This window comes from Aedes albopictus, chromosome 2 (genome assembly GCF_035046485.1).
Source record: "Aedes albopictus strain Foshan chromosome 2, AalbF5, whole genome shotgun sequence".
NCBI lineage: Eukaryota > Metazoa > Arthropoda > Insecta > Diptera > Culicidae > Aedes > Aedes albopictus.
In genome coordinates, this window is record NC_085137.1 from 163427019 (window position 1) to 163452721 (window position 25703).

General features: G+C 38.1%; 1 protein-coding gene and 1 long non-coding RNA gene across 4 annotated transcripts in view; both read right to left on the minus strand.

Moving 5' to 3' along the window:
- The window catches only part of LOC109417137 (lipase 1-like), a 533887-nt gene that overhangs the window by 170381 nt on the left and 337803 nt on the right, over positions 1-25703 (minus strand). The window lies entirely within an intron of this gene.
- LOC115258524 (uncharacterized) lies at positions 8702-9510 on the minus strand. Its single transcript, XR_009996819.1, has 3 exons — positions 9227-9510; positions 9088-9166; positions 8702-9029 (listed from the first exon to the last, which is right to left on the minus strand). It is a non-coding gene; the product is annotated as an uncharacterized LOC115258524 (long non-coding RNA).

Below are 25703 nucleotides of genomic sequence, written 5' to 3' on the forward strand. Positions count from 1 at the left end.
CGCCCATTGTACTTTTCAGTGGTTTGAAAAATCTGAATGTCTTCATCTAAAGGCGTGGTCTTGTGAAGGTTTGTGACCAAATGGGAAAATAACTTTTCAGGAAATTACCCTGTTAGAGATCATGGAACGTTGGAACATACATTGGTTAACGTCAAGTGGACAAAAATGAGGTTTAACCCTTCAGCACACGCGCTGTTGTAAAAAGTACAACACTACCAAAAAACCTCGCTCGTCGTATGCAGCGCGACCGCGGTGCAGTTTCCGTTGCTTGATGGCACGCGTCCTCGAAGGTTAAAGTTGAAAAACACTTTCGGATTTTTTCCTGCCGTGTACTGTTTGCAGGAAATGATGAAGTAATGCGTCGAGCGGATGTTTCTGCATCAGGTGCAGAGGATGGTGGCTCCAAAGAGGATGAGGTGCTTGCAAATCAAGCGTGACATGTGCGGGAGGTTGTAACGTGCGAGCCTCTCAATTTATGGCCCAATGAGCACTGCTCAAGCCAATGCCAGAAAAGGCATGGGAGATTAGGTTAATGTCACAATGTTGTATACAATTTCGAATCAGAAGCAGTTAGATCTAATAGTAGAACTACAAGCAATATTATCGTACTTTTTGGTATTCTTCCAGAAAATTGTCCAGAGATTCCTTCTGGGATTCCAACAGGGGTTATTTCTGTGATTGTTACAGGAGTTTCTTCTGAAATTCATCCATGACTTTGTTTTTGATTGATTTGGAATTTCACCGGGATTTCCAACTGGGTTTACATGGATTTCTGAAAATCATCTGGTGTTTTTTTTTGTGAGAATACTTCCAAAAGTCCTTTTCGAAATCTTCAGGGTGATTTTCTGAAGAATTATCTAGGAGTTCTTTACGAGAATCTTCCAGGATTTTTTTATTCCTTTTCCTTATGAGATATTTATAGGAATTCTTCAGGAGTTTCTTTTTAGACTACTTCGCTGACTTCACTGGTGCAAGCCTGATGTAAAATTTCTAAGTAATTTCTCAGATGGATTTTGTTAAGCCTTCAATCCCTTTTTCATCTCTCTAGCTACGCAAATGTATATAGAACTGTTCCTATGGGATTTCGGATTCATATGGTAATAAAATTGGATAGAAAACGTCATTAAGCGTTCCTGCTTGTAGGAATGGCAACGGAATGATATGTTGGACAATTAATGCTTTCCCCCTAATCTTTTCAATTCTTCTCATTGACTAACACGATGACGATCAACTTCCACAGGATTGCGTTTCCCCCTATGCGCCTCAATTAGATTACTTAGAGACGCCTCCAAATCCAGCCCCCCATCACCGACACTCTTGAAGAAGAGATTAATAAATTAAAGCCGGATTAGCCGACGGATCTCCGTCAATCAGATGGCGGCGCGGCGCTGACTTGACGTCGACACCTCCGCGCCGGGTGTTGAGATTGTTGAGAAGCGCTCGCGCGGGCCATCAATTTCGTCAGCCATCAGCACAGCATCCTTCTCGGACCTGCCTGCCGGTTAATCAGCACTCAATCGAATCGTTTCGAGGCGGTGCAGCAAAATAACAAACCACCGCACCGCTCGCGCACCGAGATGAAGAACGCGTTAAGATAATTCCGCGAGGAACAATGGACGCTTTATTCGGAGTTAACAAGAAGTTTGCGTAACATCGCATCGATGCGATGCGATGACGATGAAGACTTCGAGTGCCACCGCGCGTCGTGCGCAGCAGCCCAGCTTCTGACACCTCTCAACAGCTGCTGGCTGGTTGTAGATTGGCGCACGCGCGTACCCTAGTACGTCATCCCATTCACATCTGATTGTACGTACATGTAGGTAGAGCGGTGCCATCATCATCAGTGGCCTTTAATTATAGCCTACGGTTGAATAATTTATTGGCTGAAGACAGTGTGGTGCGGTGGCGGTTCGACTTATGATGGCTCGGTGGCTCTAGCCAGCAGCAATTTTCCCATTAAGGGAAAACGATTCCGCGATCACCCTCGCATCAAGGCAGGGATGCCAGATGAATCTCTTTATCAGAAAGATTGTTGTTCTCTTCTTCTGCATTGGCGTAACGTCTGCATCTCAGTTTAGTGTTCTAGGAACACTTCAACAGTTGTTAACTGAGAGCTTCCTCTGCCAATGATCATTTCGTATTTGATATAGATTGAACTCGTCATCCTTAGCATGGTCCTGCTAAATACCCGCGTGTTTGCCTCTTCAGATATGTGAGTTTTTAATAATATTCGTTGAATCGAGCGAGTCTGGCAACCCTGCTCTGCCTCTCGATGACAAGGCAATGATGTCTTACAAAAGATTCTCCACGATGTCTGCGTGAAGAGACGGGCACCAACCAAAGTCAAAAGCTGCATGGCGAGATGATAAATGAATGCACAGAAGATAACGAGATTTTTCCATCGTCGTCGTCGCCGTCTTCGGCATTCGAATCTTGGCATCTCGCGGCATCCCTGGAAAACGCGAGGAAATGCTACCGAGCTACTGCTGCCGCAAATCTGATAGTGGCTTGGTATCTACAAGCTGCGAACAGATGATTGCCAAAGACGGAACTGGCACGAGCATAGAGCCTCTCTCACTATAAAATGCCACGATGCAAATGAGAGGAGCTGATGCGAGGAAAATTCTTCTCGGTAGATGACGACGGGCGGGGTGAAGTTTCGCAATCGCCTCGGTATGAAAATTCACGGCTGACACGAGGAGCGATCATCGCAGAAGATGACGAATGCGGTAGGTAAGTAGGTTCGTTTGATTCGATAACAGCGCGCGGGTACGCACATAACTCGCCGGGCGGGCGACCGTCAAGACGAGCAATGATGCGAGTCTTCTTGCTGCCAACGATGACGGACTTTCATTTGGTAGGATGTCGATCGAGTTTGAAGAGGGGATTGGAGTTGGAGCGATTGGAACGGAGAACGTTAAGGATGAAGTTGTGGTATGTGGGTCGTCTTCAGAGATTGCTAATTGATTCAATGCTTCCGCTTGGAAAGTTGTGAGCGATGGTGGCTGTTACTAGAGTCATAAAGTATGTTGTTTGGGGAAGTTTGTATCATTTTTGTTATTAACATCAGGGCCAGTGGGGACATCGAGGGTACTCCAAGTTACTCACTGAGTAATAAGTTCTTGAGCTTGATTGACCGCCCGAGGATGCTACTCCAGCATCGCCAGACCAGCTACACTCACAAAAGGAACCAATGAGATATCTGCCGGGGACCAAGCAGACATCTTCAGTGTGTGAGTGTTGGAGATCTTATATTTTTGGACGACAGTGGCGCCTGTCACGTCAGGTTGAAGGTCAATGTGGGGAAGGGGATGGAAGTGATGATTGCAAATATTTGTATCCATATCAGACCGAATATACCTCTGCGTCTGAAGAAATTCATGCGGATGTCGGACAATTGCTAATTGTTTGATTGGCAGTAGGATCACACATTGGTGCGTGGATGCCAGGCTTAAGGTGATTGATTACTGTATTCATTATCCTGAATGTATTGTGGCACAGTTCGCTTGATTGCATAACTCGTAGGCTTTATATGATAGATAGACACTGTGCTAGGAAAGTTGAAAGGAAGGGAAACGGCTTTTTCAAATCGTTTCTGTTCTAGCGATGGCTATGAACTTACGAATACACATGAATTGTTTATGTAGAGAAGGGAAAGAGATGTAGAGATTGAAAGATACAAAGTAATAGGAAAGGGATGGGCCAGGGATTGAAACCAGGACCTTCTGCATTATAAATCAGTAGCGGTAGTACTAGACCACCAAGCCCGTTCCCACTGAGTAGACAGCTCTTGAGATAAAAAAAAATGTCCTACCAGTATGATCGTCCACGCATTACTCCACAACATTCCCCGGCAATAACTCTAAGGGCTCTTTGAAAAAATCTGTTAAAGATTCACACCAAGGTTTATTCAGAGATTCCTAGAGTTTCTTACAGGGGTCTCTCCAGATATTTCATCAGCTATTTCTCCGAAATTTTGGAAACGATCATTTTAGAAAATCTTGCAAGGATTCATTTATGAGTTTCTTAACAGATCTTTTAGTGATTTTTTGTCAGAAATTCTCTGAAAAATTCCTCCAAATTAACAAAGGATGCATTTGGAAAACAATTCATTGATATTTTCAGACATTGCTCCATGGATTCCTGTAAAAATCCTTTAGAAACTTCCAAAGCGAACATTTTCCAGAGAATTTAATAAAAAAAATCTACCAGGAATTCCCTTTTCCATGGATTCTTTCCGGAATTTCTCCATGAATAACTTAAGAAAATCATTCAAAGAATTTACTTCGAAAGTTTTTTAAGACATCTGTCATTGATGTTTTTTTTTTTAATTGATTTTGAATTTCATTTAGGATTACCTCTTGAGGATGCTGCAAAAAATCTTCAAGAACTGCTATAGAGAACCTTCCAATCCGTAAGACAACTCTTTCAGGAAATCATTCTCGGATTTCTTCAAAAAAAATTTCAGCGATTCCGTCAGAAAATCAAAACTCCTTTAGAAAGTATTCCTCCAGAAATTTCTACACGGATTTCTCTAGAAAGTCTTTCTCAGACTCCTTTGGGAACTTTACCAAAGTTTTCTTCAGAAACTCTTCCAGGGGTTCCTTAAAAAAAAACCCTGGAAATTTCTTCAGATATTATTTATGAGATACCTTCATAAATTGGTGCAAGGATTGCATCAAGAGATCATCTATGGTTTGCTTTCAAAATTGCTCCATGGATGATTTCAGAAGGTTTCCTTCAGAAATTCCGTTGAGAATTTCTCCAGAAATCATCCAGAAATACTTTTATGTCAATTTCCATGAGTTTCTCTTGAAACTTCACCAAGGATTACTTCAGTTTTTTTTGTTCTAGAGATTCGTTCAGAAAACCCTTGCAGGGATTCCTCTACAAATTTCTACAGGGATTACTTCAAAAATTCTTTCAAAGACTCCTCCGTAAATTCTTCCAGTGGTTTCTTCAAAAAATCTTCCAGAGGTACATTCAGAAATTCATTCAAGAAGTCCACCAGTGATTCATTCAGGAATTGTTCTAGAAATTACAATGAAAATTCCCGGCAGAATGTGCCCAGGTAGTTGTACAGGGATTAACACAGAAAATCCTGCAGTAATTACTCCAGGAATTCAGATATCCTCCAGACATTTCTTTATGCATATCCTCATCATTTCCTCCGACATTTACTGAAAAGATAGCTCTAAGAATTTCTCTGCGAAGGTGAATTTATTCAGAAATATGTCCTAAGAATTTATACAGGAATTCTAAAAGGAATATCTCGAGTTTTTTCATAAGATGTTTACAAAAGATTTTCTAGGCATTTCTTTGAATTTCCTGCAGGAATTACTGCAGAAATAAGTCCACAAATCGCTGCAGGAATACTTTCAGAAATTCTTTCATCGATTTCTTTAAAATATTCCTTTAGGATTTCTTCAGGAGTTTCTTAAAGATTACTTTATAAACTTTTCTAGGAATTTCGCCCAAGGTTTTTTCTGGGAATTTCTATAGGTATTTATTTAAGAAGTTTGCTGGAATTTCTTCAGAAATTTCTCAGTGATTATTTCTGGAGCTTCATTTGAAAGTTTTTTCCGAGATTTTACAGAAATTTTACTGGAGATTTTTTCAAAAATTCCTTTGAAAAAAATTCAGAAATTCCAGTTTGAATGGCTTCAGATATTTCGTCAGGGCAGAGGTTCCCAAACTTTTTGCTACCGCGGCGCATTTCAAAATTTTCAAAAATGTCGCGGCGCACCAACAACTTTTACAAAGATGGTAGGCGTTGAGTAAAACCGGACCATGCGTTTTTCAATGATTTTGGGAAAAGGGGAAGATGTCCTGCAAACACTTGGGATATCAAGTCAGGAACGTTATTTTCTTAGATACTTTTTTTTTCTATAATGTAATATCTGCATCAAAATAACGCTGAAAAGTTCAGCTCTGTCGAATTCCATTGCTTATATTTGCCTGTCCAAAAATTTGACTAGTCTTCTCTGATTGAACAGCGACCACTTTCAGTCAAAAATTTCAAATACAAATCGTGAAAAAATCTTTTATATAATGTTTTCTTAGAATTTAAAAAATAAGTACTTAATATGCATATTTTTCGAAAGTAAAATGGCTTGACAATTCACAGAACTTAACAAAATTTTTAAATTTCTTTGCGATTGCAATGCAAAATAAAGGGGTTTGTAAAATTCAAGAAACATAGATAAAAAATAGATTGTAAAGTGACACAACACAAAAGAGAGGGTTTCCAGAATAATGCATGAAATCGACATACAAATTGTCGCAGAATTGTTATGCAACAGTGATGTTAGTAAAAATGTCGTTCCGAAACGTTTGAGACAGCATGAAGACCAGGGCATTGACAGCAATAATTCTGAACAGAACTTCAAGTAGGTCCTTGGAATATAAACTTTGAATTACAAGCTATTGATGAAATCAAAAACCAAGCTGAATCATAAAAAGTACAAATAACCATTTCAAAAGCTTAACTAAAATAGTCAGAACTTCGGAAATTCAAAAATGTGGTCTTCTTAATCTTAGAGTTCCGCGAGGATATCAGAAATAACATTTGTAGAACATCCGATGATTTTGCGATACTTATTTTTAACAGAAAATTTGGAAAGAGGAAAGCCCTTTTGAGCGACTTCTTTTCGAAGACTTCTTTAAAAGGCAAGATTTTGGAATGTAAAAAAAGTCTGTGAAGCGACACTTATTTTACTAAACAAAACAAAAACAGCAAAACAGAGATTTCGCGTTTTGATTAGTAAGAGTTTGTTCTTTTTATTTTGGCTTAAGAGCCTGCGGCGCACCTAAGAAATGTTCACGGCGCACAGTTTGGGAAGTATTATTATTATTATTATTATTATTATTATTATTATTATTATTATTATTATTATTATTATTATTATTATTATTATTATTATTATTATTATTATTATTATTATTATTATTATTATTATTATTATTATTATTATTTTTATTATTATTATTATTATTATTATTATTATTATTATTATTATTATTATTATTATTATTATTATTATTATTATTATTATTATTATTAATTATTATTATTATTATTATTATTATTATTATTATTATTATTATTATTATTATTATTATTATTATTATTATTATTATTATTATTATTATTATTATTATTATTATTATTATTATTATTATTATTATTATTATTATTATTATTATTATTATTATTATTATTATTATTATTATTATTATTATTATTATTATTATTATTATTATTATTATTATTATTATTATTATTATTATTATTATTATTATTATTATTATTATTATTATTATTATTATTATTATTATTATTATTATTATTATTATTATTATTATTATTATTATTATTATTATTATTATTATTATTATTATTATTATTATTATTATTATTATTATTATTATTATTATTATTATTATTATTATTATTTATTTTTGATTAAAAATTTAGAAAGAGGGAAAAGCCCCCTTGAGCGATTTTTATAGTTTGGGAAGTACCGCGTCAGGGAATTATTTAAAAATATCCTCAGATACTTCTTCATGGAACTTTACAAAGATACATAAAAAATAAATAAAATATATAAAAAAAATCATTAAAAACTAGTGCTTCTTTCGGAAGTTCACCCAAGGGTTCCATAAAGATTTTCATGGCAAAGTCTGCCTGGCATTTCTACAGAAATTCCTACACGATTTTATTTTGTTAATAGCTTCTGAGGCAGGGATTGTGCGAATACTTGAAAGAATCTTTGAAAGAAATTTTAAAGAAATCCCTGGTTGATTCTCTGGAATATTTTTTTCTTATCATAACTTTGGAGGTTCCTAGAAGAAATTCTTGAAAAATTTCTGAAGTGATTCTTGGATAAGAAATCATATGAAAGTATTTATTTGAATAAACTCATTAAGACACCACCTTAATCCTTAGAATATAAAAACATTTTTGAAAAGAGTCATGCAGAAATCAGTAGACAGATTTCTAAAGAAATCTCCTGAAAAAGTGTGCCAAACTTCCTGCAGAAATTATAGACAAAGATAATTACAGACTGATGGAATTGTTGTATAGATTCACCAATAAATTTCCGTGGGATCCCTGGAGGAATTTTTAAAGGAATTCGAAGAAAAAACTCCTGGAAATATAGCTGGAAGTATTCTCTGGAAATATTCATAGAAGAATTCCTAATGCTTTTTTTTTCTGGGAAAATTGCATAAAAATAGCCGAAGAAAAATTTCCGAAGGAAATCCTCAAGAAATAAAACACTTCCTGAAAAAAAAAAAATTGAAATGCTTCTGAATGTTTTCTTTAAAAAAAGAATTTTCTGAAACATTTTTTTAAAGTATACCTGGAAGAACAGGAGAACCCTCTCTGAAGGAATTCCTGGAGGAACTTTTGGCGAAACCTCTTGAGAATTTTCTAGTGAAAATTCTAAATAAATGCCTGGGACTACCTCTGAATATATGAAACGAGAATAAAGGACATTGGGGAGAAATTTCAACCATTATTCCTGAAAGAGTTTAAGGAAAAAAACTGCATTTTCAAAGGAAACCCCAAGAGGAATTTTTGACTGAACCTCTGAAATAATATCCAAATTTCTTGTTTTTTTTTTTCTGGAATTGGATCTTTTGAAAAAAATCCTTTGGTGGAACTCCATGATAATCCTTGGAGACTGTTGGAAATTGCCAACAGATTCAGGAGGTTCCGCAATAATAATACCGGAAATGAAACAACCGCAGCTTATGGTTTGGTTACAATCCGGATGAATTATTATTATCCTGAGAAATTATACAATTTTAACGTGTGAATTCATGTGTGTGTAGATAATAATAGTTATAAGTACTTGTTTCATGTTCTTTTGTAAATAAACTTACGTTTAGTCCCAATTTGCTGTATCGTTTCCCTCCGTGTCAAGTCAAGTCAAATCTACTCGTATTGTGTCCTGGGCATCGATTGTTTTGTGCAAAACACGTTCCGTACTTAGTCGCAACAGTCGACTGTTTAACCTGCCGTACTATAGTTAGTAGAACTAGATTTAAGTTTGCATGAATTTTAGATAATGCTAGATTTACCTTTGCAGTAGTAGCAGATGTAATTTCTGTGTATGCGACTTTTAGGTTATAGAACTATTGGTGTTGGATTTCAACGTATCTACGTAAATAATATCTATAAGTTTATACAAATTCGAAACAGTTCTAGAGCGTAGTTTACCTTGTAAGAATAATAAGGAATTCACTTTGTTTAAGCAATAATCTGTAGTAAATTTGCACAAAATAAATGCACTTAATCTTGGCGAGTCTTAGCATTTCTACACTATATGACAATTGACATATCATTTAGGTACGTTTTTCGTTGACTCACCGCGTGACAGTGAAGACTGTCACTCCGTGTTGTGTTCAATACCACCCAGTGCAGATGACCGTCTCGATTGTAGTTCGGTGCCGTCAGACATTAGGGTGGTTCAAAGAAGGCAGTAAAGGCGCGGTGGTGTGAATTCGCCAACAGAGACATTTCTTGAATTCTTGAGAGTTTTCTAGAAGATTTTTTTACAGAAAAGTTTGAAAAATCACCTTAAAGAATATATGCACAAACTTCTACAGCAATCCTTGAAGGAATTTCCCAGATAATCGCTAATGGAAACCCACGAAGAAAATCTGAACGAACCTTGCTTGAATCATTCTAGAAAGTCTTGTGAGAATCTTCTTAAATATTTTGATAAATCCTGAAAGAATTTTTAAATGGAATGTTGGCGGTTTCCCTGGAGGTAATCGTGGAGCAGTACGGGGGAAGGAATACATTCTATGTTCTAAAAGACTTTGTGGAGGAATCTTTATAAGAGTTATTGATGAACTCAAATTTCAGTCACCCGCGTATGAGGGTTTATAGGGGGCGCTGAGATTTGACAATCTTGATTAACCAGCTCTGATTTTACCATGACATCACTGATCAGGTCCCAAGTGGGACAGACCTTACTTATTAGCTTGATGTTCTATGAGAACTTGGACACAATCAAAAGCTTTATGAATCATTTGGTAAGTTTTGCAATCCTCCAAATCATATCAAGGCAGGCTTGATAAACTCTCTGCCTAAATCAGCCAAGAAATTCTATTAGCAAGAGATCTTGGACCCCACCAAGAGATGAAATCATACACGTCCACTCTAGTCTTTCTTAATATCGCTACGTTTACATGAGCCGATATAGAACGAGTTGATTATCTTGGACAATCTGAATTTCAGATGAAGATTAACCTGGGCTTGTTAGGGGAATATCTGTTAATAAAAAGAAAATCGCGTTAAGTACTGTTCCTTTGAATTCCACTAAGAATTTGCATCCTTTGACAGATACGTATTTCGACCTCAACTGTAAGGTCATCTTCAGTGTCTTGTAGTCGAGTCAAGTACAATACACTGAAGACGACCTTACAGTTGAGGTCGAAATACGTATCTGTCAAAGGATGCAAATTCTTAGTGGAATTCAAAGGAACAGTACTTAACGCGATTTTCTCTGAATTTCAGCTTTACTTTTATTGTTTATGAGGAGTTCCGATGAACACGATCAAGTCATTTGACTTGACAACAACAAAATATCTCATAGATCTACCAACTATTTCAAAAGTTTCCTCTGAGCAGTCACTGTATTTTGCGACATCTGCCATTCAACGCATGTGACCCACTGTTCCAAAGCACAAATGTAAAAACATCTCAATTTAACCTACCAAACACCATAGCCGACTGCTGGCTGTGGAGCACTAATCAAGTTACTGTGAAACGAGATAGTAACACTTAGATAACAACACAATACCAAACGATGGCGCACACAAACCCCACTCCACAGAAAACAATAAACAAATTACCGTATTGTTCCATCTGCCCCAGCACAGCAGTCAGTTAAAGACAGAAAACGGTTGGTGTTTCTTTCGATTGCACGACAGCGACGACGACCTGTTTGAATCTCATAATTTGTGCGCTCTTCACTTAGGTTTAACCCGTAAAGTCAAAGAACCGCCTCCGCCCTTCGACGGGCGGCGGTGGCCCTCCAAAGGGCTCAAACAGCTCAAACGTACAATTAGCAGCAGCAACGCTGCGCATATTAAGTTCACATTTTGCCACAATTTTTGCTCTAAAACAAGCTTAAAACAACTGGAAAAACAATACCTTCTACAGCTCCGATCGTCTCACACCCATGTGCACCATGAAAGCCAAGTGGTAGCAGCGGTGGTGGTGGAGGTGCCGCTGGCGGCGTTTGCACTCTGATTTCTCACCTTTTTGTAGGGCGGCAAGCAGCTAGCTCGCAACATCATCGAGGGTTGTACCGCGTAATAAACTTTTAACCGAAATGAGATTGCCGTCATCAATCAACCTACGGACGGATGGTGGTCCGTCAGACACAGGTGTCTACCGAATCCGAACTTTAATTGAAGTCATAAATTCGCCGTCTTGAGAGTGGTGAGGGTTTTTAGTAGACCTTTTTGCATTTGCACTGGTGTAGGAAATGGCTTCAATATTGTGCCTCATACAAATTAGGCGCCATCCACAAATTACGTAACTCTCCAAGGGGAGGGGGATTCCGAAATTCCTCCAGGAATTTAACTTTGGGTTTTTTCAAGAATTTCTCTAGAAATTTCTCCAAAAATCTTCTAGGAACAAGCCTACGGGTTTCTTCAGCAATTTCACCAAGAATTGCTTCAATAATTATAATTCCTCCTGGACTTGCATCTGAAATTCGTACTTGAATTTTCCATCACTTGCGTTTGGGATATCTCAAGGAATCTTTCTGAATGTTTCCCGAGAAATTTTTCTAGGAATCCTTCTAGAGGTTTCTCCAAGAATTCCTCGAGATATTATTTAAAAATGCAATTCCTGCAGGAACTTCTTTACAGATTCTTGCAGGAATTCATACAAAGATTCCAGAAGAGATTCCTCTAGATATTTTTGCAAAAAAATCATTTTAGGATTGCTTCAGAAATTAGAAATTCTTGTTGAGACTTCTCGAGAGGTTTCTTCAGGTATTTCTCCAACAATCCCTCTATGACTTATTCCTTGGAATTTCTCCAGAAATTTTAGAAGCTCCTCATGGCTGTCCTTCGAAAATTTCTTCAGGAGTTTTGCCCGAAACTGCTTCCGAAATTGCTTCAGGAGTTTTACATTCGAATTACTTTTACAACTCCTCCAGTTTCTCATGAAACTCTGATAGAAATAGCTCCAGAGTTATCTGAATGCATTCAAAGATAAGTTAGGAAATTTCTTCTTAAATTGTGTCCCCTGGAAAACCTTCTAGAAAAAATCCATAATTTGTTAATGAATCCTTCGAGGGGTTTCTCCAGAAAATTTTCAGGATATTTCTTAAGAATTGCAATTCTTGCAGGTTTTTTTTTTATCTGTATTGACGAGATTTTTAGCCCTAGGCTAGTTCATCTCGGGACCCACACTTGACTTCCCTTCCGAAGGAAGAACTCACATTTTGCGAGTTTGTCGGGAGTGGGATTCGATCCCAGGTCCTCGGCGTGATAGTCAAATGTTCTTACCATCACACCAGGTCCGCTCCACAATTCTTGCAGGTATTTCTTCACAGATTATTGCAGAAATTTATCCAGAGGCTCCAGTAGTGATTCCTCCGAAGATTCCTGCACATATTTTTCTTAGGATTTCCTTCAGAAATTTATTTCTTGTATTTTTTGTGGAAATTCTTGTTGAGATCCCTCTAGAAAGTTCTCAAGCGTTTTTTTTAAATTTTTTTTTATTAGTTTCTCCAGAAGTTGTTTCAATCCGAGAGGAACATTGATTTATAAATTCCAATCCGGATTCATTCGGATTTTCCTTCAGGGATTCTTTTATTTTTTTTTTTGCGATGTTCCTTCCCGAATTTCTACAGAGCTCTCAAATAACTTCAGGATTATTTTCTTGCCATTTCTCGAAGTTTCCTCTTCCAGAGACCTCCTCCAGAGATATTTCCAAGAGTTCCTCCAGGGATCCCTTCAGAAATTTATTCAGTGATTACTTCTAAAATTTAAGGAATTTCGTCAGAAATTCCTCATGGCAGTTCTTAAGAAGTTCTAGCAGAATTTTATTTTTTCGAAAATCCTCCAGAAATTTCTCCTGGAAGTTTTCATTGCAATTACTTTTACAGCTCTCCCAGTTTGTCATGAAATACTACTAGACATAGCGCCAGAGGCATCTCAGAGAGTTCCTCCAGATATTCACCGTAGATTACCTCGATAGATAGCTTAGAAAATTACTTCAAAGATTTTGTTCCCTAAACAAAAACTTCTAGAAAAATTCCAAAAAGTTTTCTAGAAATCCTTCTAGGAGTTTCTCCAGAAATTCCTCAGGATATTCCTTAAAAAATGCAATTCCTGCAGAATTTTTCTTACAGATTCTTGCACGAATTAATCCACAGATTCCAGTAGACATTTCTCCAAAAAGTTTATTCAGCAATTCTTCAGAACTTCTTGTTGAGATTCCTTCAAAGGTTGCTTTAGATAATGCTGCATATTTTTATACAGGGATATCTGTCCTCCAAAGGTTATCTCAGGAATTTATTTAGAAATTCTTTCAGGACGTCTTCTCAAGCGATTCTTTTAGAAATTTCTCCAGTTGTTTCTCCAAAAGTTCCTTCAGTTCCTCCAGGGATCGACTTATGAATTCCATTCCGGTTTTATAAAGATTTTTCTTCAAGATTTCTTTATTTTTTTTATGATCCTTCTGTAATTTCCACAGAGATTCTCACAGGAATTGCTTAAAAAAATACAACAGGATTTATTTATTGGCATTTCTCATAAATTCTCAAGCACTTTCTTCAATCATTTCTGCAGTGGTTTCTTCATTAACCTTCCGGTAGTCGCGTGGTTTGCTACTTACTGCATCACCACGCTAATACGGAGTACAAGTAGCGAGAGTTTTTCAACGTGTTGTACAAAATACAACAGCGTGATCGCTCGAGGGTTAATATCTAAAAAAAATGTACAAAAAACTTTTTGGACTTCCTCCGTATCTCCAATAGTTCTTCCAGGGATCTCTTCAGAAATTTATTTAGTGATTTCTTCAAAAAAAATCTCAGAGATTTCAGGGATTCCTTCCGAAATTCCTCATTGCTCTCGGGGAATCTCTTCAACATTTTTTTTTTCTGAAACTCCTCCAGATATTCCAGCAGGAAGTTTTCATTGCAATTACTTTCACAACCCCTCCAGTTTCTCATGAAAATCAACTAGGAATGTCTCCAGATGCATTTTGGGGAGTACATTCTGGTTTTTACCCTAGACTTGCTTTAAAGGAATCTTGGCAAATTGCTTCAGGGATTTTTGTCCCCTGAAAAAAAAAACTTTCAAAAAATAATTCAAGATATTTTCCACCAGGAATTCCTCTAAGGATTATCTCAGGCATTTCTTTGGAAATTTTCCCAGGAATTATTCATAGGAATTTCTCAAGAAATCCCTCTAGCAAGTTCTAGATATTTTTTGGAATTTTCTCCAGTTATTTTTTTCAGAAGTTCCAAGAGCTGTTCCTCCCGGGATTGCTGTATAAGTTCCATTCAGGATTTATCTTCACGAATTCTTTCGTATTTACTATGATTCTTCAGGAATTTTGACACAGATCCTCGCAGCAACTACTCCATTCTACTTTACCATTTATTTCTTAGCATTTCTTTGAGTTTCTCAGGCACTTTCGTCAGAAATTTATTCAGTGATTTCTTCTCGAATTCCATTATAAATTGTATACCTATTTTTCCTTCAAAACTATCTCCCAGAGTGTCTTCAAGAATCTTTTTAGAAATTTATTCAGTGATTTCTTCAAAAAAAATTGGAGATTTCAGGAATTTCTTTAGAAATTCCTCATGACTGTCCTGAGAAATTTCTTCTTGATTTTCACACGAAAATCTTTATGAAATCCCTTCACGAAGTTTGCATTGAAATTACCTTCACAGTTCCTCTAGTGTCTCATGAGATTATGGGAAGTTTTCCAGAGGTACCTCAACGATAATTTCTTCAAGTATTTACCCTAGAATACCTGCAAAGATAAGTTAGGAAATTGCTTCAGGGATTTTTGTTGTTCGGAAAAAAAAAACTTTAGAAAACTTCTGGATGAATCTATATAAATAAAAATGGAATGGTGTTTGTATGTCACGAATAGGCTCACGAACGGGCAAACGGATCTAAAGCCTTCTTTCAGTTTTTAATCGTGCAGGGCTCCGTGCGGAATCCGTGGATAAATTTCTGATGGATTCCCTGAAGAAATTTTAGAAGAAGACAACAGTCGAATTTCTGTAGAAATTCCTAAAAGTATTCGTTAAAGAATCTCTGGAGAGGTATTTTAAGAAATCCCTGGGAAATTCCCGACGCAATCCTAGCCCTAGGGGAATGTTTGAGAATAAGGTTGGAAAAAAACAAAAAATCATACGAAAACCATTGGTGAAAATCCTGGAACAATTTATAATGATATGTTTGCAAGAATTGCTGGGAAAATTCTTTCATAAAATTTTCGGAAAATTTTGTGAAGTAACTCTTGGAGGAATCCGTGAATGTATTTATGAAAGTTTTCCTGAACGAATCTGTGAAAAAAGACCAATTTTCTAAAAGGATTCCTAAAAAAAATTGCTGCGAAATGGTTTTGGTGAAAATTCTGAAAGATAGTTGTAAAGGTATCCTGGGAAAAAATTCTGGAAAAATTTCTGGGGAAATACATGAAGTTATTCACAGAGAAACTCCTTAAAAATAGTATATGAATTTCTGCAGGAATCTCTGGAGGAATTCCTGAAAAATTGTCTGGATGAATTCATGAAAAGCAAAAAGAAAAAGAAAAAAAAATCCAAAATAATCCATGAAGAGGTTTTTGAAGAATCTCTGGCTGGAATTTATGAGGAAATCCATGGAAGATACCCTGGAGGAAATTCGGAAGAAAACTCTGGAATTTTGGAGATTTATGAAAACAAAAATCCTCAGTATAATTTACCAATGTTTCCTGGATATATTTTCAGAAGGAATGGTTTGAGAAGTTTGTGAATAGATCTATGCCAGAGTTTTAACATAATCCATTGAGAAATTTCGGAAGAACAGCTGGTGGAATTTCTGCCGGAACTATATCTGCAATCCTTGAAGAAAATTTCAAATGAATTTTTGAAAAAAAAAATCCTTTCTTCCATGAAGATATTTTTGATCTAATCTAAGGAGGAATCCCTGGGGAAATTCCTGAAGAAATTCCTGTAGCGATCCCTGAAAGATTTTCTGAAGATAACGCTGGAGAAACTTATGAAAAAGTGTGGAGAAATTTCCGAAGAAAACACTGAAGCTTTGGGAATCTATAGATTTTCTGAAATAATCCTTACCATCATTTCTTAAAGTTTCCTGAAGTTTCCTAAAGTTACTGAAAGAATCGTTGGAGGAGTTCCTGATTAAATCCAAACCAGATTTTTCAAGATAATCCTTTGATAGATTTTGATAGAACAACTAGTAGAATTCATGGAAGAAAAAAAAAACACTGTTATCCTTGAACCAAATTCTAAATATTTTTTTTGAAGATTTTCGGAAACAATCGGCAAATGAATTTATTGAGAAACCCTTGGAGAACCTCCAGATAGAATCCATGGAGGAATTTCTAAGAAATATCCTAAGAAATTACTGTAGAATCCCAGGATTCTGAAAAAATCTCTGGTATATTTTTCTATATTTGGAGGGATTTCCGAAGGAAATCATGAAAAAAAGCCAATTCCTGAAGGAATCCACGGAAAAAAAGCCTGCAGTAATCCCTGAATTCTTCGAGGGAATTCTTGGGGATATTCATGAAGGAATACGTAGTTCCTGAAGAAAAATCCTTGCAAGAATTCTTACGAAAAAAAAATCCTTGAAGGAATTTCGTTTTAAAGTATTTTGAAAAAAATCTTGCTGCTTAAAGAACTAATCCTAGGAGACACATATTCCGAAATACTTCTTTGAATCAGTTTTCAAAGAAATAGTTTAATGAATTTCTGAATAAACATTGGAAGAATATTTTAAATAAATCTTGCTGGAATTTTTGAAGCGGACTAGGTGAAATTCATGATAGATTCCTCGGAGGAATTTTTTAACTTGACTAGAAGAATTTCTGTAAGATTCCTTCAAGAAATTCCTGAATGAATCTCTGGAGCGATTTATGAAGGAATTCTTGGAGGAATTCCCAAAAGAAAATTTGAAGGAATTTGAAAAGGAATCTTGCAGAATAAAGTAAGTACTATTATTGGTAGAATTCCTGTGAAAATCTTTCATATTATTTCTGAAATAGAGAAAAATGCTGCATAGCGGTAAACTTTCTTCAAAATAAAAAAAAAAAAATGTTGAAGCAATCATTAGAGGAGTTTCAAAATTATTATTTTTTAATTTCTGAAAAAATACATGACAAAGTTTAGTAATAAATACATGGAGATGTTCCTTAAGGTTTCCTGTGGGCATTTCCTGTAGAAATCCTTGAAGGAATTCCTTAAGAAATCTCCGTAGCATTTTTATAAGTATTTTAAAAGTATTGAGGGAATACTAGAAGAATTTTCTGTAGACATCCTCAGCGAAATTTTTAAATATTTTTTAGAAAGTTTCCTGAAAAAAAGCGTTGAAGGAATTCCCTAAGGAATTCTGAGATTTATCCCTGGTTCGATTTATGCGGGAGTTTCTGTTTGAATCTAAGAAGGAATTTCGGAATGATTCTTCGGAAGATTATTTATATAGTTAGAAAAATTGGCGGTGGCATTCTTGGTGAAATTCTTGAAGAAATACTTGGAAGAACTCTTTTTTTTTGTAAGAAATTCCCGAATAAATTCTTGAAGCAATTTCTGCTGAACTTTTTTGAGAAGTTCTCGAAATAATCCTTCCAGGATATTCTAGAGAAATTCTTGAAAAAATCTTTGACTTGAAAAAAAAAAAACCTCAACGGGTCCTGGGAGAATCTTTGTAGAAATTTCGAAAAAAAAATCTTGGATGAATTACAAAAGGAACCTCTGAAGAAACCCCAAGTGTAAGTCCTGGAAGAACTCCAGGGAAAATCATCTTTTAGACTCTTGGAGAGATACCTGAATGTGATCCTGGACGGTCATGTGTAAGAATTCAGGTAGTAATAGTAGATCAAATTTTTGGAAGATCACCGGAGGAACCTCAAGCGAAATCTTGTATCTGCTATTCGAATCCCCCAAGCAGAATACCCTCTTTAATTAAGTGTGATGAATGATTGTAACTTTAAATTCTTCTCTCTAATGTGGGTAACTGACACTGAGGAAGACTGCAAGTGGTATTCAAAATACGCAAATCTGTCAAAGGATCGGCATTAAAGATGAGGTTGCCATGTTGAATCCCTCAAGAGAAATACTTCGAAAAACTTCAGAAGCAATCCTTGAAAGTATTCCATGGCCTCACATATAGTAAATGAACAACCCCTAAGACATGTACTGATTCCTGTATTGTAAATGTGTACTTGCGCCACGCTGTGGCCTAATTATATGCCAAACTTTCCACCACTTGAGAGCTTTATGGCTTCCCAACAACTTCGCTGGAGATCTGAACATTCTACGATGTCAGGATATGAGATGAGATGCATACGGTAATGCTGCAGCATATCTGGACTCCAAACATTAAAATAGACGAGGAAGTAGCTATCCTGGCTCTATCGGGAGGAAATGAAACTGTTGTGTGCTGTATCGTTCATAAGAAACATAAAGGCGGGAGCCTCTTGACGGATGGGCGTAAGGTGATTGAAAGATGGAAGCAGTACCTCGATGAACATCTCATAGGCGCGTGAGATTAAGGCAACAGATGCAACGACCAGGTCAGTGTAGCTTAGGATGGGAATGGGCTCATTTTTACGCTGAGAAAAGGAAAGGTTTTCGCATCTCTCAACTCATAACAACAACGCCAAACTGAACTCACTAAGCTGGGTCCGGAAAAGTTGGTTACCGATCTGCACTCGGTAGTAGTCAGGTTCTGGATAACGAAACAGCTACCGGAACAGGGGATGGAAGAAAGCTGTCCAACTTACTTTCCGTTGCCTGTTAAGGTATACGATGAGTTCGAGGGAGTTTATCAAGCCGGCTGCATTGAAGGCCGGTCGACAATGGACCAGATTTGCTCCATACGGCAAATTCTCCAGAAATACCTCGAATAGCAAGATTCAATGCTTGTTAATCGACTTCAACAGCATCGTGAAATATTTTGAAAATTTATTCAATTTGCTGTAGTAATGCAGACGGAAAATTGATAGTTGTATTTTAGCCCGTATGATACTACACGTGACATATTAATAAAAACTGTTATTCAAAAGTTGAAGCCTTGGCTACGCCAATGTCCAGTTCAAACTAGAGATTTCCCCATCAAAAGGCGGTCGGAGTGCACTTGTCATTATGTAAAGTAAAGCCCATCAAAATTAGAGCAGCTTCACTTGTTGCGACCGACCGCCCATCGGTTTCTTCTTCAAACGCGAGCGGCAATATATGTAACGAGAGCAAGTTCAATGTGAAAGGCTTTTTACTGCTCTACCACTGACTGACTGTCTCGGCTGTCCAAACATACAAGCAAATAAAAAAAAAACACTCCCATAAACACTTTTATGTTTTATGCCTGCCTGCCTGCTGGCTGGTATGCTGTGTGGCGTTGACCAAACCCTCTCGTGCGTGCTTCGGGGTCTCCGGCGGCTCGGTTCACCGGTTACATAAAAAAAAATAATACAAAAACAAACAGAGGTGTCTCACTTGGTCAGATCGACAACGAAATGCGTGCGTGCCTGAACACCTGACCTTGCAAAGACGACGACGACGGACCTCTACTGGCTCGCAGCCTGCGGGTCCAACTGTTGATGCTGCTTGGACACCACCTACCGGACCGATCGATGCGCGATGGAGTTCGGCAAGTCATGAATCTGAACTGCCCACCGCCACCGCCGCTGCAGGGAATGTGACCGGGCCCTTTTCGGTGTGTCTCACGCTGGCTGCTGGCTGCGGCGAAAGTGCGGTCTTTGATGTGAAGAGGAGTTCTGTGTGTTTCGGCGGTCTAAATTCGGTGTGTATAGTTATTTGAGCTACCGCGGATCACCAGCAGCCAGCGCAGCGGTTAAAAGTGGCCTACGGCGTTCACGAAATTGTATCAAGTGTCTTCGTGGTGCTGCTGCTACCGCCACGCAGTAGTCACTCTAAACTGGAGCAGATCATTTCGGAGGAGTGCGTGCATGGGATCTGCTGGCACTGGTACATATCATTTCGATGTGGGGTGGATTGTGGGACGAATGGGAGGGTTGTATGGTACAAAGTTGCGTAAGATTTGGTTGGATGCCGCCGCAGTGGATGAAGGCGACAGACGCAGCGGGGTTCTCATTTAATTAATTAACAATATTAACGGGTTGTAATACGGTTGTGGAAGCTATTTGTCAAGAAAAAGAAGGGTGGTAGCCGACTTTTTAAAATTTGTCAATTAGATGCAAATTTCAAGTTTTGGGCTCTGAAGCACTAAAACGAAAGAATAAATTCTGTTCCAGATGCCATGCCGAAAAATGGAAGCGAAAGCAGTCTTGAAGAAAGCGTATGAAAAGAGTATCATTTCTGAGGCACAAGAAAGTGTGGCTCCGTGGTCGTGCGGCTAGGGTCACCAAGCTCTTAGTCGCATCGTGCCGAGGAGCGCGGGTTCGATTCCCGCCGCAGCTGTCAGGAAAAGTTTTCGGCTGTGCCACTGGGCGTTGCATGCTAGTCCGTTGTCTAGTGTCGTGCTTCCTTAAAAGAGCGAAAAGCTCACTGGAAGCATTGAACGTGTCCGCGTCTTTAAGTACGGAACAGAATGATATGCGAAAATTCTCCGAAACTGTCAGAAGTGTACTGAGAAAAACAGCATAGGCTTCCGTCACTAGTATTGACCGTGGAGGTAATACTATAATCCATTGGAACGACCAGGTGGAGAGAAAACTTTGAGACATTGTTGAATGGAGAGAACGTTAGCGCGTCAACGAACAGATTATGCATCTCTGATAATGGTTGTCCATTTGGAGTCCACGACGATCAAGTTGAAAACGCAACAGCTGAACAGTAGGGCTGCTGAAAAAGACAATCTCCCGGCTGAATATTTCAAACACGATACATTCAACGATTAAGGTGAATTTATGGCCTCTAACCGAGTTCAGTAGAGAATGCTTTTAAGTCTACATTGATTCAACGAAACGAAATGTAGCCCATAAGTAACAACAAGTAAGTAAGTCAGAATGAAATTTAAAGATGTATGTACCTCTACACTCATGCCGGGTTGAAAATAGATTTAGTAACATACCTGAAATGAGAAAAATAATGCTGATATTAGTAATATCAATTGTGTTCAAAAATGAAATTTTCAACTATATAGTAGACAATAAATACATAACTGAATAAAATCAGTCGACACAGTTCAGCACCAATTTTAATCTTCAAAAAATTGTGCAATACACATCAATGCATCCACTAGACCCTCAAATTACTGGTTCCCATCGTGAGTTTCACCAAAATCTTCCATCATCAACAAACCACCCAAATCGACCGTTATCAATCATCCCCCAAATTTGCTAGCCGCCAAAAAACACGCCTCAAACAGCGCGTTCCAATCATCGCCTTATCCTGCTCGTTTCACGCCCCATAATCGAGACCCTAATAGCTGACCGAGACGACCGCGCATCTTCCAAACCGCACTGGCGCTGGCTGCCGCAGCCAGAGATGGAAATACTCTCATCGTGAATCAACTCGCGAGTGTAAAAGCAACAAACGGTTTACTCACGGTGCCGAGAGTAAGCCGTGTGTGAGTTTATTCGCACCCGCTTGCTTCACGAGTATGAAGCAAAACAAAAACAAAAACACTCATGAATTTTTATTCGCGAAGAACAAGTGGAGATGCGGGAATTGCATTTTAGTGCGATTTTAATAGCAAAACAAGTAATTATCCATCAGATAGTAGTGTTTTGTGCTTTATTGTTCCTGAAAAGTTAATCTGTCGGCCGTGTAAATTCGTTTTTTCACAAAATTAAAAAATGTTCAGAGCTGCTTCGCGAATCAATCACGAGTGCGACCAGCTTCGTTAGCTCGCGAGTGAAGGAAGTGCGAATATATTCTGGCTTCTGTTGTTCACGAGTTGGATAGCTTTGCGTTTGTGTCTACTCAGCTGCATTCCTCACTGTTTTCCATCACTGGCCGCAGCCAGCTTCGGAATAAATTATAGGATGCGCTTCACATTTATCTGCGCCGATCGATCGATGATCATTATTCAAATCGCCATCACAATGAATATTTACTGGCTCTCTAGCTAGACCCATTTGGGTTTAGGGGGCACGACTTTTGCGACGGAAGATTCTGTTCAGCAACACACCATCGGAGGAGTCATCCACCGTCGTCGATTTCATGGTGGGAGGTCGCTTCTTGAAGCTGTCTTGCGGGGTGTTTTGACAAATGGACACCGGCGGTTGGTGGGTGCGATCGAGTGACGATTGTGCGAGCTCACGACTTTCGCACCCACTCAGAAGAATTTTGAGGTGCGAAAGAAGAATTCTTACAGCGAGATGCACATTCGAATGCTGGACTGCGTTCTTTGGGGTGCTCATGGAGATTAATTGTATATTGCAAAAAAAAAACACGGAAATGTGGTAAAAGAACTACATCGAGTTTCACCTGAAGAGAGGAACATGACTTTATTGTATTCAAATTAGAGAACATCCTATTCGAAAGCTTCTTGCAGTTGAACGTCTTCAAACAAACAAGCGTTGCTCATTTAATATCCCAGCTCAACAGAAAGCGATACAGGGTGACGTAAGCAAAAGAGAAGCGGTATTTAGCACGAAGAGAGTCGGTTAGATGAAGCGTATGAAAACATGGATCGGAACGATATGCGGAAAATTTTCTGCAACTATCGAAGCTGCGCGGCACATCCACCAAGTATAATGACTGGGAAAGAATCGACCTTACTGTTGAGGCTGAGGGGTCTCCGGTTAGCCTAGTGGCAAGGCTTTGAATTGCCAATCCGGAGACGGCGGGCACGATTCCCATTCTCGAACTTTTCTCGACTTTTCTCGACTCCCTGGACATAGTGTATCATTGTCCTTGCCTCACAATATACAAATTCATGCAATGGCAGGCAAAGGAAGCCCTTCAACTAATAACTGTGGAAGTGCTCAAAGAACACTAAGTTGATTAGAGACAGGCAAAGTTCCAGTGGGAACGTAGAACCTCTATGAAGAATAAGAAGAAGAAGAAAAGAAAAAAGAAGATGAAGAATGAGGATAAGAAGACGAAGAAGAAGAAAAAGAAGCAGAAAAGGAAGAAAAGGAAGCAAAGGGAGAAGAAGACTGACTTTAGGACTTTAGTATATCGTACTTGATTCGTTTATGTCTGTCATATAATGCAAACAAATAGTTGTAACAAAACATAACACTATTCAACTAGACTGGAAAAACTTGTAATTAAAAGGCTCTAAATGTTGCTAATTGATAAATTGAGAGAAGAAATTTGTGAAAAAAATCGCGTTCTGGTGGGATTCGAACCCACGATTTTGTATTCGCTAGACCGGCGCTTTAACCAACTAAGCCTCAGAACAGGTAATGGTTCTGCGGAATAGAAAGCCAAGCTGGCTCCGAAGCCGCACCGTGAACACTCCTATTTCACAAAATCATCTCTCTTTTCGGCTTAGATGCCAATCCACAACATACTCCTGTTTGTGCCCACTAACTACAAGTGAGAGCGGCTTTATTAAATTAATACACAGGCAAGTCTTGCTGGAAATCCTCCTAGAATCTTTAAAGAACTCCAAAGAGCAATCACTGAATTATTTCTAGCTGAAGCTGCTTGAGAAACCTCTGCATGAATTTCCTAGAAAATTCTAGTAGGAATATCTGCTGATGCGTTTCTCTAGAAATTCCTACTGGAATTGTTGAAGAAAATACCTTCAAGTCTACTTGAAGCTATTTCAGGAATTCTTGTTTTTTTTTACTTATTCGTTTATTTGGAAGGCTCGGGTGCCACATGGGCATAACTGAGCCGAAATCATTTGCTTTACATTGATTTTACATTTTACAATTTGTAACTGCCTTAATACTATGTTGGTTTGGGGAGCCGAGGTACTCGCGGCTGTTTCGAGGTTAAGTATTGAAGAAAAAAAAACCAAAATGAAAGGTATTTGGTTTTATGACGGTTCTCAAAATCTCTACAAGACTAATTGGTCATTAAAATGATCTTGGGATGTTTCCTTCAGACATTTTCCAAAAGATTCCTCTAGGAATTTCTCTTGGGATTTCTCTTGGGATTCCTTCAGACATTTTTGCAAGAATTTTTCCAAGAACTTTTCTGGCAATACCACTAGAATTTAGTACCCTTATTGGGAATCTTAAAAAAAAAAAGACGCGGACACCGTCTTCAGCCAGAGGCTGCACAGACTGAATTAAACTTAACACTAGGCAAGGGACACACGGAGCATGCACCAGTGGATACGGAGATGAAACTATCCTCACGAAAAGTTTCATCGCCCGGAGCGGGAATCGAACCCTCACCCCAAAGCATGGTGCGATTAGAAGCTTGGTGACCTTAACCGCACGGCTACGAGGCTCCACAAGCAGCAATCTTCTTTAGATTATGTTAGGAACTACTGCTGCGTTTGCTATAGTACTGTCACTAAGATCCCTCTAGGAATTTCTGGCTGGAATCCTTATGGATTTTTTTTTTTCAGGGTATTCCACCTGCAGGGAATCCTTCAGAAATTCCTGGGAGATTCTGGAGAGCTATAATTGGTGATTGCTGAGAAAATTGAGAAATCACAGCTCAAATTCTCGGGGATATTATAGAAGAAGTTCTTAATATAATTCGAGCAAGAACTACGGGAAAAAACAGCAATTCCTAGAGAAATTCTTGAGAAAATATCTGAAAGTTTCATAGCAGGAATTCCTGGCAGAACTTCAAAAGGATTCCCTTGAGGAACCCCAGGAGGAAATCCTGGAAGAAACTCAGGAGGAATTTTCGAAGGAACACTACCTCAGCAGGAACGAATAACTGATACATAACTGCAGCATACTAAAGTCAGGTATCATACCAAGACATAGTATTGGTCGGTTAACCAGGCATTGGAAATAACTTGTTTTGGTATTTTGTAGGTATTGATAGAATACCTCAACCAGTTATTGATTTGGTGTTGAGGACTGCTTGAGGTATTATTCAATTGTGGAAAAATCACTATTTGTGTGGAAAAATCGCTGTTTATGATATAGGTATTGCCATACCAAATGTCATTATTTACGTGTTATGCACAGTATACACACCAGGGATTCTTAATACCTCATTGAGGTTGTAGGTATTCGGTTTACCATACCTGAGTTTGGTATTCTCCTGCTATTTTCTCCTGCTCGGGTAGAATGCATCCCTATTCCAAGAATCCCAAGAGACATTGCTTAAAGAAATTATTTGAAAAATCCTCCTGAGATTCCCCCTGAAATGTCTGAAGCGATTCTGCTAAAACTTTCTGCTCGTTCTACTTCATGGATTTCTCCAAGGAACCCTTTAAAAATTTTCTCGGTGATTCTTTGAGGATTCCTCTAGGAATTCCTCTCGAAATATCTCCAGAAATTCTTGCTGGGATTCATTCATGAATTCCTACCAGGGTTTCACTAAGCATTCTTGCTGAGAATTTCCAAGCGTTCCCAGATTGTATTCTGTAGTCTTTGCTCTTGGGAGTCCTCCACCAGGATTTCTTGCAGGAAT